The 14,760-nt window shown below is 33.7% G+C and overlaps 1 long non-coding RNA gene across 1 annotated transcript; it reads right to left on the reverse strand.

Annotated features, from left to right (window-relative positions):
• Positions 1–10,247: 10,247 nt before the first annotated feature.
• Positions 10,248–12,462, reverse strand: LOC130245048 (uncharacterized). Its single transcript, XR_008839283.1, has 3 exons — positions 12,431–12,462; positions 12,063–12,191; positions 10,248–10,639 (listed from the first exon to the last, which is right to left on the reverse strand). It is a non-coding gene; the product is annotated as an uncharacterized LOC130245048 (long non-coding RNA).
• Positions 12,463–14,760: the final 2,298 nt, after the last annotated feature.

A 14,760-nucleotide genomic window follows, 5' to 3' on the forward strand; every position in this document is an offset into this window, starting at 1 on the left:
ATGATTGGTTTAATGAGAATAAGCACAACCCTGTTAGACTATGTGCTGCGGCGCAAAGCATATTTTTCCGTACTTAAAATAGCAAAAGTAGATTCGGATGCACCTTTAATGCTTTTGCGCCACGCGCTTTAGACTTTGCGCCTAGAGCATTGAAATAGAGCCCTTAGTGTTAAGACACACTCAAATACACAAAACACCAACTATAACAGCCACATCAAGCTGTCCAATCTTAGACCAGTTCTGCCTCACTTATTTGTGACTTCAAATTTATGCATCTCTTGCTATTTATTTGTGAATTCCACTCTACATTAGCTTTTTTGTTTATTTATTGTTATATAATAGAACTGTTTTCAAATGATATTAGCTCCTTCTGAGCACTGCAATAATGTCTGTACTAGCTGTTGTTTTGATAGAATAGTTAGCAGTGGTTGTTATTGAGGGTTGGCATGGCCTCAGACTGTTCATGCTGCATTATTTATAAAAGGTAGTGGAAAATGCAGTGTTAATCAGATTCTTCTGACACACACAGACCTCTGCTGTGATCTGGTTTCTAATAATGGTGTTCAGTGTAGCTCACAAACCTCATGCTGGTATAATCGGGGTCACCTTGAAAGATATGTTTTATGTATTTTTATGTATTCAGAGCCGTAAATATTAAAGCTACTTATAAATTGTGTTTGAAAGCTGTGATCTTTACAGGTTACAATGCATTTGATCACTTTAGACATGAGACACTCTAAAGAGATCATCAAAGAGACTAAATTACGTTCATTTTGTAAAACTTTAATTTGTTTGTGTTCTTTGTTTTTCTCTCCTAGATTTTTTTGTTTGCTTCTGATGTTTTTGTAGCATAACATAAGGAACTGCCATACTGCAATATCACACACATGTTTTGACCATTTAAGTATGTTATGTTGGAAAATGTAATACATATTAATTTGCGTTGTAATGTACTGTATTCTAAAAGTCAAATGTTTATGAAGACATCGTTTTTATTTTTGTGATATTAGGTTTTATTTTACTTTGCTATTTACTAGTGTTTAGATCAGTCGGCTATATTGGGGTTCTGTTCCACACAATTCATCCATGCTGTCCCAACACAAATCAGTTAAGGCCCAATCCCAATTCTATTTTTGTACCCCTACCCCTTGCCCTTCCCCTTGGCCCTTGAAACAGAATAGGAAGGGCTTCAAAATTTACCCCTAAGAAATGGGAGAGCACCTGCACACATCACCATACTGTATGTCTTCGCGATCTCCTGCCTCATATGAGATCAAGGATGGCATGGATCATTATGGATTATAGATAGCGACATTTACAGTTTTTTTTTGTAACCTAGATCAATAATCTAGCTTATATGAGTGATTAATTTATTTATCTTATGATTTTTACAATTATACTTAGGAAGAAATCAAAATTAAAAGAATGATTGCTCTGCAAATAAAAAGATAAGAAGAAAAATAATAAAACTCCTGAGAGACTTTTAACCTGAAAGTCCGGAGGTTAGCTCCGCCCCTGTTGAATGTGCGCACAGGCAGACAGAATGCGAGAGAACGCGATTGAACTTGAACGAGTGAGCGCGAGCTCAATAGATGTACACGGTTTAATAATCCAGCTATTATTAACAAGTTAACTTGATATTAATTTGATACTGTGAGAAATTAACAGTAATGCTTGACATTTTGAGACCAAACAACTGACAAAAGTGAGAGGAGACCTGACGAATATATTAGACTTTAACATTTATTCCCTCAGAAAGCTGTTTTTCCCTTTTCCTTCCTTTCATTATCATCTACATTTCTTCTTGGTAAGTTTTGATTCTTTACAAGACATGTATATTATTATTTTGAGTATATATATACTGTGAATTGTGATAAAAAACATTCAGAAGATAAGTTATTTTAAAGTTTAAAAGCTCTAACTGTGAAACGTGAAGCAACGAGTGTGAAATGTGTGTGTATATAATTATTTAAAGGTTTGTCCTGTGTTCTGTTCGAAACGTTTTAAGGTTGAATATGAATTCTCGTGTGAAATGTGTGTATACAATTATTTAAAGGTTTGTGATGTGTTCTGTTTGAAACGTTTTATGGTTGAAAATGATTTCTCATGTGAAATGTGTATCAGATGGATGCTAGCTTTGCTAACGCTTTACATAGACCGCAATGTATTGTACGAGCACATGGTGATTTAGCATATGTGTTTCTGTGTATGTGTAAATAATTTAGACAGACAATTCATTTAAAATTTGAAATGATTTATTTAGAAACTGTAAATAAGGCTTTATTTGGCTTTGTTATTTCAAGGCCGGGTTTTTTGGTTTGCTTTGGATTTTTAAAACCTGGATTTTTATGGATTACACATATACAGTATATATTTTTTCTAATTTTTTGGGATTTAAATTTTCATCTTTGAGGAACACTGCTATATTTTTTATCTTCTTTCTCGCGAACTTAAATGGACATTTAGAGCCCAGACTTTTTTTGTATCTGAGCCCAACTGGAACACTGGACTTTGAGATTGAATTGAACAGTTTCTTTATTGAATTTTCTGAACTTTGCATTTAACTTTTGACATCTTCTTTATTTTGTGGTCTTACTATTCAAATTACTTGTTGTAATTATATTTTTGTTATTTCTGCACTTACTGCAAATTTTAAGTATCTGAGTGAATTATTACAGACAATTTATCACATTTTCAGTGACTGGTTTATTCTCTTTTAAATTGTGTAATTGATTAAGTATACTAATTCATATTCTACTTACCTTTTTTTTGCTGTTGAGTCGAATCCCTTCTTCTGATTGCTGGTCCAGGCGATTTCAAAGCGCTAAATACTAGTAGCAAATCTAGCACCACTGTGTACGCGCTACATTTTATTTTAGAGTTGTTTTTAAAGCAAGGCGGTAAAATATGAGCACAGTTAACAATATATTAAAATATGCTTGTTTGTCATAAAAATTTGTAATAATGACCAAAAATACTAATTTGTGCATCTTTTGACTTCCATGTGCAGCCATGCTGCCGTTGTAGATGGTGTATTCTGGAAATTTTCGTACCCTATGGTTTCGAGTGTGGTCTTGAAAAGTCTCCTTTACAAGGGCTTTCTAGCCATTCCCCCTATACGCATTCAGGCTAAAGAGAATTAAGACAACCCTACTCCTTCATGTGAACACGCAAAACGGGGGGTAAGGGGAAGGGCTAAGGGGTAGAATTGGGATTGGGCCTTAGTTAACCTAACAATTTAAGCGGATTGAACATAAAACTAACCCAAAATATCTCAAGAATTTGTTTCAGCTCTTTGTAAATAAGTAGTTTTTACAAGCAGCAAAATCTTTTTAGTAGTACCATGCTTAAACTATTATTTGGATTAATTGGAAGATCATGCATTTTAAATTGTGATAACTGATCTTTGTGTATATTGGTTCTTCAAACAAGTTTAAAATATGAATAAAAAAATGTAGATTTACTTACTACTTAAAGTCAACTAATTGCTATAAAAGCAAGAGGCTTACTCACTTTTTAAGTAAAGTCAACTAATTGCTATAAAAGCAAGAGGCTTACTCACTTTTTAAGTAAAGTCAACTAAATGCTATAAAAGCAATAGGTTTACTCACTTTAAGTAAATTCAACTAATCATTATAAAAGCAGTAGGGTTTTCTCAGATTTTTTTAAGTTATGTCAACTAATCACTACAAAAGCAATACTTTTACTCACTTTTTTAACTTACCATTTTACCATGATGAAGAGGAGAGGATTGCTCAGTGACTGCTACGATATTTCAGCTGCTATCTGGTAGAGGTGTGAACCTACACTGGTTTTAAGGTTCGGTTACTATTATCATGTCATCGTTTCGGTTCAATTCGATATCTCAGTGCATTTAAGATGCTTTTCATAAACGATTTGATATTTTACTTCACAGCACAACAATTCTTGTATTAAACTGTATAATTTATAAATACAGTTTCTGTGCATTTGTAATAAAATTTTGTCCTTTAATACAAGCAGTCAGATATATGTACAGTACTGCATCATTCATTTTACCTGCTCAAAGAAAACACTCTTTTTGAATGCATCAAACTAAACTCTTACATGTACATGCACAGAACAACATTTAAAGCAACAATATGAACAACAATATTTAAAGCAACTAAACAATCTGAATATTATTCCACTTGCTTTTTGAGCTTTGTCGAGCGAGTTGTTAAACGTCTATGATTGGTCACACACTCAACAGAAAGGGCTGCGATTAGCTCTAACGCTCTGGTTTCTGCATTTTAATTACTTTCGCTTGCCTCCCTCGCCATAGTATTTTATCGTGACAAAGTGCATATGAGATAAATAACATCAGTACATAATAACTGGTTAGGGTCTTTTGCTGAACCGGTGCACCGAAGAAACAATAAATTTTGACACTTACTGTCTGGGCTTTCACTGCCTTTCTACACCTCCCTTTCTTCATGTGTTCTATACTTTTTCCCTGCATCATTTCATTACACATGATGTATAATTTGTAAACTAATTAGATATGTTTTCTTTGCATAAATGGATTTCTTTGGTGGTTACAAACATCCGAAGAAAATCTCAAGTAAAATGGTGAGGTGTTCAATACTTATTTTCCCCACTGTATTTAATATACTTTTTTAGTTTTATTTAAAAAATATGTTTACAGTTTGAAGAAAGAGTTTGATTTCATGAACTTTTAGGAAGAAAAAAAACAGAGCTTTAATCTGTTTATCTGATCAACACACTTAACTACCTGCATGCCACATAAATACAAGTGTCTCCTTCTCCAGGGACTTGACATAAAGAGCAATTAATTTTGTGAAACAGATTAGACTGTGCTGCTAATGACCAGATCTATTAAGGAGTTGTGAACCGGTCAAAATGATAATTCCCTTGATTCTCCTAAATTACCGTCTCTCTTATTTTACTGAGAGTCTGGACGACTTTTCTCTTCTTTTTTTTCCAAAGCACTTAAAGGGATCAGTAGATGTTTAATGGAGGAGAGAGACACATCTGCTTCACTTCATATCTTTTGGGATTGTCTACTCGAAAACAGCAATAGTAATAAACCGTCTAGCAATTTCTGTATGCACATAGATTAGTTGCTGGTGTTCTGTTTCTTTTTTTTTTGAAGAGGGTTAAAGTAAATTATATATAAATCAAGCTTAATAAATGAGTGCTCGAGTCCCTCTGGCAGATTGTCATGCATTTAAATGTCAGATGTAAGAGGCCATTATGGAAAATAAAGACAAGTAGCAGATCGTTATACTGTATGTGCTTTGCATTTTGCCAGAAAAACACTCTTCTGTTTATACATTTTCTTCTCAAACGCATATGAGCAAGAAACTTTCTTACTTTATATTCTAGCATCATTATGAATCATCTGCAGAACTTTATTTCACTCATCTGATTCCTTTGAGAGCTTTTATCTTCTTCCAAGAAAAGTCTTTTTGGATTTTTAAATCTTATAGCATACGTTCAAATATATGAATAAGATTAAAAATTTAAAAAGTAATAAATAAATAAAAATATGCAGAAATAGTGGAAGCATGCTTCTCAAATAACAATGAGAGTAATGTTTGTCTGTTTTCATTATGTCATTTATACATATCATTTGATTTTAAACACATTGTCCCAATGTCACATTGTTTTTATAGAGTACATTATAGTACCATTATGCAACTGTTACCCAATCAAAACAGTAGGCTTTAATATCAAGTTTTGAATGCAGAACTTTCTCTAATGACATTTAGTTTTTAATTTTAGTCCCGTTGCTGTGAAGCAAACCAGAACTTATTATTCTCATTTGAAGAACCTAAAATCTATCAAATTAATAACTTTTCAGATGCAACTCAAACCAAAGGATTAATATTATGTTATTAAGATGTTTGATAAGATATTTGCTTAACCCAGTGTGCTGTAACATCCATTGGATCTTAATTTTAAAGGTGCAGTATGTAAGTATGACACCCAGTGGTTGAACTAGGTATTGCACTTCTGGTTCAAAACACACATGAGCACAGGCTGCCAGATTGACGACACCAACAGGAGTGAGCCTGACTAAAGAGCGTAAAGGCTGATTTAAATAATGATCTAAACAAAAGCAATGGCACACGATAGAAGTAATATTTTTCATATTGAAAGGAGTTTTTGTTCTAACCAACACCTGCATTTTAAATTTTGGAAACGGCTTTTATTTCTTGCAGATAAACAACAGGATAAACTGACAATGATCACCTCAGGTACACCTCATGTGCTTTATTCAGTGTTAAATGCTAATAATGTGAGTTTGAATGCCATTTTACATGACCTGTATTGCCATACTACTGAAAGCAGCAGCAGATAGTTCACCTCAGATCTTGAAAATAAAATAACCCGTTTGAAATTGAACTGTAGAACTGTTACCATTTGTATTCTGTGCTTCTGAAAGGCTGTATTTAAATTTCTGTCATGCTGTTATTTCAACAGTTCACTCGGACTTAGGCAGAAAAAAAGTAAACACGATTAAGCCTGTAAATCTTGCAAATATTGTTGTTACCTGTGTTACTTTCGTCCCTGCTGATGAGGTCAAAAGTAACACTGTGCATCTTTTAAAGTTGTATTGGAGTTGTTCTACACTAGCTATTTTTCCATCCAAAAATGCGAATTAACTTTATGCACAAAACTGGATTATCGCATTAAAGATGTGCGAATAAAGCATTGTTTCCATCCAACGAGTCAACGTGAACTAAATCGTCACTTCCTGATTAACTGGTGCCAATTATCAACAGTAAAAACTGCTGTGATAAGAGAAGCTGCATGAATATTTTCGTCATTTAATAAATGCAATGAGCCTCAGAGGACAATCCTGACATGCAGTGAACGCGCGGTGGCGTTTGAAGGTTTGACACGCGGAGCACAGACGTTCTTGATTCTGGAGGTCATTAATAATATAATAAAGGTGCGATCACACTTGACTTTTCCTTCCATAGACTTCCATTCATACGCACGCGAATGCATCAGACCGGAAACGCGGGGTCATGCGTCAAGTTTCGCAGGTTGCTGCGGTGCAAAGTTCAAGCTTGGTGAACTCTAACCTGCTAAATCGCATCACTTGACTGCGTGAGACCAATCGAGGATCAAAACACGACCTCTCTGGGCAGAAATGTAAAACATGGAGCAATCGCTGGCTTTTTTTAATGTCTAATAAGCTTGTTTAATCCCGTCCCTTTTCGCAGCGCCGCACGACAGAATTTCGCACACACAAAGCCCGGTGTGACCGTAGCTTAACACTGAAACTGAAATAATTAAGGCATTTTAGAATGACCAAAACAACATTTCAGATGTTTTACAATGTGCTCAGCCTGCTGATTTGTCCATTCACACACATTTTCATCATCACATGATCTCTTATAACAAAATCACATTACCTTTTTTAATGCGCACACTGGAAGTCGTTTGGTGAAAGTGTTTCCATCGTAGTTTATGCACATTTTTATCCAATAAAAGGTTTATCCTACTCTGTTATGCACATACAGTACATTATTTATGCACGTTTTCAAAATTGATGCGCATATTAGTGTTTCCATCAACCATTTTTTATGTGCATATCCAAAATAAGCATAAATCTAGGTGGATTGAAACGTAGCTATTGATACAAAGGAACACCTGAGTTTGATAAACCACTCTAGTGAGTTAGTAACCAAAGCAAAAATATAGTTCTGCTAAAAACATTATCTTTGAAAATTTCTATTTTCGTCCCTGCTTTCCCGTATTTTAGATTTTAGGTTGCCTTTTATCAAATCTGCCTGGGGTAAGATATGAAAATGAGCCCTTGTTGCTAACTCTTGCTTGATTAATAAGCACTGTCCCTGTTTATAATAAATAAACAATATATGGATAAAAAAGAAAAATGCTTTGGAATGCTTATTTAAAAAATTGGGCATCACGGTGGCAATGGTTAGCACTTACAGCAAGAAGGTCACTGGTTTGAGTCCTGAGTTGTCCAGTTGGCATATTTGTGTGGAGTTTGCATGTTCTTGTGGGTTACCTCCAGGTGCTCCGGTTTTCCTCACAGTCCAAAGACATGTAGTATAAGTGAATTGGATGAACTAAATTGGCCGAAGTGTGTGTGTGTGTGTGTGTGTGTGTGTGTGTGAATGAGAATGAGTGTATGGGTGTTTCCCAGTATTGGGTTGCAGCTGGAAGGGCTTCTGCTGCTTAAAACATATGAATAGTTGGCGATTCATTCTGCTGTGGTGACCTCTGATAAATAGGGGACTAAACTGTAGAAAAATTTCTGAATAAATACTGACTGAATAGTCTCTTTACGCTTCCTAAAATGCTCATCCAACTGTGAAGTATTTCACACCATCAACTCAGTTTGACCCTTCCATCAATCAAAGCCGGTAGAATCACGGAATAGCACGAGCTCATCACTCAATTGTGGAAATTTGCCTACAGTACCATTCATTTCCTGCTGATTTTGTCCCATCTGGCCCAATTCAATTAAGCATATGCTTGCGGAGTTGCAAACCAGAAAAAAATTGTAAGGTGATAACCGTTTGGAAGAACATTACTCTCTTGTTTTCGCCCAACGAATGGGGCGCTGTGGCGTAGTGCTTTATAGGTTCCCTGTCAGCTCTTCATTAAAAGTCTGGTTGAGTCTCATGTAGTGGCTGTGTTGTAATGAAAGGCTCACAGCAAGCACTGAGGTGGTAATCAGAAAGCCCAGACTCAACTGGTAACCAGGGCAACTGGAAATCAGGACTCGTTTTTTTTTCTCCCTCTCAGACTTTTGCACGGGGTGCTCAATGTCCATAGAATACTAATAACACGGATCCTGTTTGCGCTTCCCGTCGGTCGCGCTACACATCAAAACCCTGTCGAGAATAACGCGGAAATTGCACGTAAGCAAATACATCGTACACATCATCAACCAATCAAATTGATTATTCTAATCACAGACCTTTCACAGCGACGAGCGCAAAAACAAAAACAGCCCAGCGCTGCCAATCATCATTTCTGGATAAGAGGATTGTCATTGAGAGAACCTCTGCGCTCGTTTTGGTGAATAATCCTGACTGAGGAAGGGAAATTGATGGATTAAAGGGTAATCAAGCTTCTGATGGATCTGGGACTGTCGAGCTCTCTCTGCGGCACTGTTATAATATGATGTCATCTGTTATACTGTGCTCTGATTCGTCATCTGCAGGTGCTGTATATAATGGAGCAGGTCCAAACACACACATTAGGGTCTGATAATGGTCGTAATAAATCCCACTGTTCTGTCGGAACTCGTTGTTCTGTTCTGTGGGAATGTGCAGGTTTTAGGCCTTCGGGAAGGGACGGTGTGTGTGTGTGTGTGTGTGTCAGAATCACTGTGCAGACTTCTGTCATCTGCTGGTTTGCGCTGCATGACACTTGGCCTTTTCTTTTCCTTTGAAGTTTTTCTACTTTTTTGTTTGTTTTTTATTTGTACTTCAGTTACTTTTTTTTTTTTTTTTTTTTTTTACAGTTTACACGGCACTTTTAAGAGTTTTTATTCTAAAGTTTACAAGTTTGAAGCTAGATTTATACTTGAAGTAAAAACAATAATATTAAGAGATATTAATTAATATTAGCATGTTTTGTATTCATTAATCTATAAATTATTCATTTGAATGTTAACATTTACAAAAAAATCTGTCCATCCATCCATCCATCTAGCTACCTATCCATCCATCTATCTATTATAATGTTAGTTTTTCTTGGGATGACAGATTTGACAGATTTTTTCCACATCATTACTCCAGTCTTCTGTGTACTACACTGTAAAAAGTATGACCTAGATCTAACTTATAAAAAGTGAGGCAAGTGGCTGCATCGGACGTTTTAGATTGAATCAACTTCCAGCCTTTTTTAAGTATATTAAACACTAAAACATTGCTTAAAACAAATGTAACAAAATTAAGTTGAGCCAACTAATATTTCTAAAATTACTCAAATCAGATAAACTTACTTTTTTTGTTAAACCTAACTTATTTATACATTGCTATATGTTGCTTGAACTTATTTTAATTAGGTATTAAGAACTTTATTATCTAAATAAAATTAACCATGCATATGTCATTTAAAATGAATTCAATTGACTTCTGGCTGTAACCTCAGAAAATAAATCTTCATTTCTATATTCTACGCACAATATGCAGTGATTAAGTAAAAACAGATAAACAGACTTTAAGGTCAATAACAATTAAACAAGAATGGGAAGATGGATTAAAGACTATAGCATTTATTCAATGTCAACCAGTGTCCCTTTTAAAAGTGATTACAAAACAGGCCTTTAATGTGGCTGCACATACACAATACATAAATAAAAACATTAATAATGCCAGATCCTATTGAGAAATCATCTAAGATAACTCAGTAAGGAGATCTGCATACTTTGATGAAGATTTAGGATGCATAAGGTCCAGTGCCACAAAGAGTCTCTGATACATGTCAAATAATGTATACAGTTTTGATGGAAGTCGAGGACATCAGTAAGTCCAAACAGGAGCCATCATGCATTTGACAGGTTTGGTAAACCTCTGACAGTCCTATGATTATCCAAACTGTGTTGGGCTGATGGCAAATTTTTCCCGTGGGCAGCCGCATGCACCTCTGATTCCACACATCTCTATTGTTGGAGAGAAAAAAGAAACAGGAGTTCAAGTGGTTGATACTAAATAATATTAAATAGCTGAATACTAAATAGCAAATATCTTACATAAACTACAAGTGAAGTTACAAAAGTGCAGTGAGAATGATACATGGATGAAACACCTTAGTTTATCAGTTAAAATGTACCTTGGTTAAACTTCTGTATTAAAAAAAAAAGGTTATATAGGTTATTGTGTACTTACATTATTCCAGGTGTTTTTAAGAATCAAATTCTAAAGAAAACTGATTTTATTCAGTGTAACAGTGTATGGTATTTTGGTTGCCTGTCAATCAAGGAATTATTTAAATTTAGGTATTACATTTTCAGTTTATTTTTGCAACTTATAAAGCATAAAAATATGTATGTAACTTACATATTAAACAGTTTGAAAATGGCGAATATAAAAATCTATGATTTAACTGTCATCTTCATTTTGCACCAAACTTTGTCTAAGTCATAATACAAAATTAAATAAATACATTGCCATTTTACATATTACATTAAAGTTTACATTACATTTTTGCTGAAGCTACTTTTAATTGACCTTTTCTCCAAATTTAATGTTACTGGCAACTGACAGTTCAGTGAATCAGTGTTTTCAGTTAGCTTTAGTGAAAGACTGACAGATAATAAGAAACTGCATTAGGATATTTTTTACTGTTTGTTCATTGCACACATACAAAAAATCTTCAGATATCAAATGTAATTCTATGGAGCCCACTATTGTTTGCAATTTTACCCATGTTTTACTTACCTGCAAATAATTATAGCTGTAATTATACCTAATGTTTTTCTTAACAAAATAAACTAAATCACTTTGGTATCTAAAGACCAAGAAAATGCATTTTAGAATGAGGTGCGTACATTTTAAATGGTTCTGTAAACATAAATATAATTTAAGTTGAAATAAATTATAAATCTGTAATTTATTCACATTGCAGTATTAACAAAAAACTTATGGACTAAATCTCTAAAACACAAACCTTAAGCTACTTAATGTTACGCTAAACACAAACTACTTAACCGTTCCATACGTTTCTGCATTTAATATGATCCTTAATGTGCTGATTATAACTTCGGTTAGCTAACCAAGTTAGCGCTAGCAAACTGCACCTACCCCCCGACCGCCCACCAGAGACCTTGTTAATCCGTTCTGTAACGTTAGTTATACCTACTAAGTGTTTTAAAACTACTTTAACATTTTTTTTCTCAGGACTATCACTTTTAATCGTTAGCATGAACTAGCGTTGGTTAGCGTTAGCCAACTTAGCTTTTCATGTGAGAGCAGTCTGTTACCTGACGTTACAGTACAATTTACAAGCTAAAACCTCACCTGCCTAGTGAAGTCGGCAGTTTAGCATGACTTTACAATTATCATTTGGCTACTTTTGCAACTTACCGTGTTAATCAGATCCGCTGCTGCGAGCAGTAAATGTCGCCCCTTGTAGTTGCTGCGTGTGTCTGGAAAGTGGCGGGCAGTGAAAATGGGGTCACGCAGAATTATTAAAATCACGTTTGATGAACAGACCTGCAGACATCGACAGCTGCTCTAATAAATTGTCTGTGTCAACTCACTTTTATAACATTTATTCTACACAATAACCACATACAAAAATCTACTCAAATACATTGCATTAGTTTTATTTAAAATATACTGTTATATAAAAACGGATCTACTTTAAGTAAAGAATAAGCAAATTGATATTTTTTGGTATAAAACAAATATAATTAACTAGATTGCAATTATTTAAAGTATATAAAACCAACTTTGTGAGTGTAGCACTTTTTACAGTGTATTGCTAATATTAATATGGCCATACATGGTCAAATATGCCTCAAAATACATGTTTGATAAGAGTCATGTCCTGTTTAGATGTCAATATTCCATGCCTTTGTATCATCACGCTTGGACTACTGTAACTCAATTTATGTGGGTATTGGCCAATCCCATAATAATCGTCAAGACAGCCAAAATTCAGTTGCTAGGCTTCTTACTGGCACCCGCAATTTTAAACACATTACTCCTATCCTGTGTTCATAAATTGCCAATATGTTTTAGAATAGAGTTAAAAACGTTAATGTATGTTTTTAAGGTATTAAATGGTCAGGCTCTGACTTATCTCTCTAATCTTATTGTTAAAATATCTGGCAGATGTTTAAGGTCATCGAACCAGAAAATGCTAGTCGTTCCCAGATCCAAATTGAAGAAAAATGGAGATCAAGCTTTCTCTAGTAGGTCCTAAAATTTCCAGTGAATCTTTGTTCAGAGGGAAACTTAAAGTACACCTCCTAGAAAGATCTTTTAAATTGGTGGAAAATTGATGCTATTGTACTTATCTGGTGTCTTGTTATTTGTCGTTAATGTTGTCTGGTATGTTGGATGTATTCTATGTTGCTTTATCTGTTGCTGTCTGTTTTTGATAATTTGCTTTTAGGTTTGTACAGCACAATGGTCAACAACTGTTGTTTGTTGCGCTTTACAAATAAATAAATTAAACTGATATTCTAGTTCAGTTATAGCGCCACCTGCTGACAACAGGAAATGACATGTTTCCACTGTAACAAACTCCTATAAATTGTATCAGATTAAGGCCAAAATCTTTCAGTATAATTCAAAGGCTTTTGTGATACTAAATTTGGAAGATCTAGATTTTTTGACAAAGAGCGTGTCTGTGGCGGACTGACAAAATTCAGTGTTTCGCCATGGAGGAGGAAGTACTTATAGCTCAGCAACACAATGTCCGATCTGCCTGAAAAATCACAGGTTTGGTAGAGATTCTTCTTCTGAAGACATCTGCATACTAATACTGATTTTATTTTATTTTTCACTTTTATTTATATATATATATATATATATATATATATATATATATATATATATATATATATATATATATATATACATATATATATATATACATACATACATACATACACACACACACACACACACACACACACACACACACACACACACACACACACACACACACACACACACACACACACACAGTTGAAGTCAGAATTATTAGCCCCCCTTTGAATTTTTTTTCTTTTTTAAATATTTCCCAAATGATGTTGAACAAAGCAATGAAATTTTCACAGTATGTCTTATTCTAGAGAAAGTCTTATTTGTTTTATTTCGGTTAGAATAAAAGCAGTTAATTTTTAAAAACAATTTTAAGGTCTATATTATTAGCCCCTTTATGCTATATTTTTTTTCTATAGTCTACAGAACAAACCATCATTATACAATAACTTGTCTAAATACCCTAACATGCCTAGTTAACTTAATTAACCTAGTTAAGCCTTTAAACGTCACTTTAAGCTGAGTACTAGTGTCTTGAAAAGTATCTAGTAAAATATTATTTACTGTCATCATGGCAAAGATAAAATAAATTAGTTATTAAAAATGAGTTATTAAAACTATTATGTTTAGAAATATGTTGAAAAAATATTCTCTCCGTTAAACAGAAATTGGGGGGAAAAAAAAGTAAACAGGTGGTGAATAATTCAGGGGGGCTAATAATTCTAACTTCAACTGTATGAATATATATATATATATATATATATATATATATATATATATATATATATATATATATATATATATATATATATATATATATATATATATATATATATCAGCTTAAATTAATATTGTTCACTGTTTTCAGTCGTCTTAAGGCCACCGGGCAACAGTGAGCTCAGGTACGAGGTCTTTTTCATCTGTGCTTGCAGCTTTAATATAATGTTATATTTCTATTAAGTTGTATGTATATTGTATATATATATATATATATATATATATATATATATATATATATATATATATATATATATTAAAAAAGCTGATTTATTTATAATTTTTATGCTGTTTTGTATAGAAACTCAACTCAATTTTAGTTCTAGAGCACTTCCAACCAACCACAATGGGTACCAAAGTATTGCACATAAAAACACAAAATACATGCAAACAAACAAAGAGCCAAAAAACATAAACTCACAACACATGATTAAACGCTAAAGAAATTAAGTGTGTAAATAACTATTATCTGATAGTTTTTTAAGATATATATATATTATTAATAATTTAT

The sequence above is a fragment of the Danio aesculapii genome, chromosome 17 (genome assembly GCF_903798145.1).
Source record: "Danio aesculapii chromosome 17, fDanAes4.1, whole genome shotgun sequence".
NCBI classification, from domain to species: domain Eukaryota; kingdom Metazoa; phylum Chordata; class Actinopteri; order Cypriniformes; family Danionidae; genus Danio; species Danio aesculapii.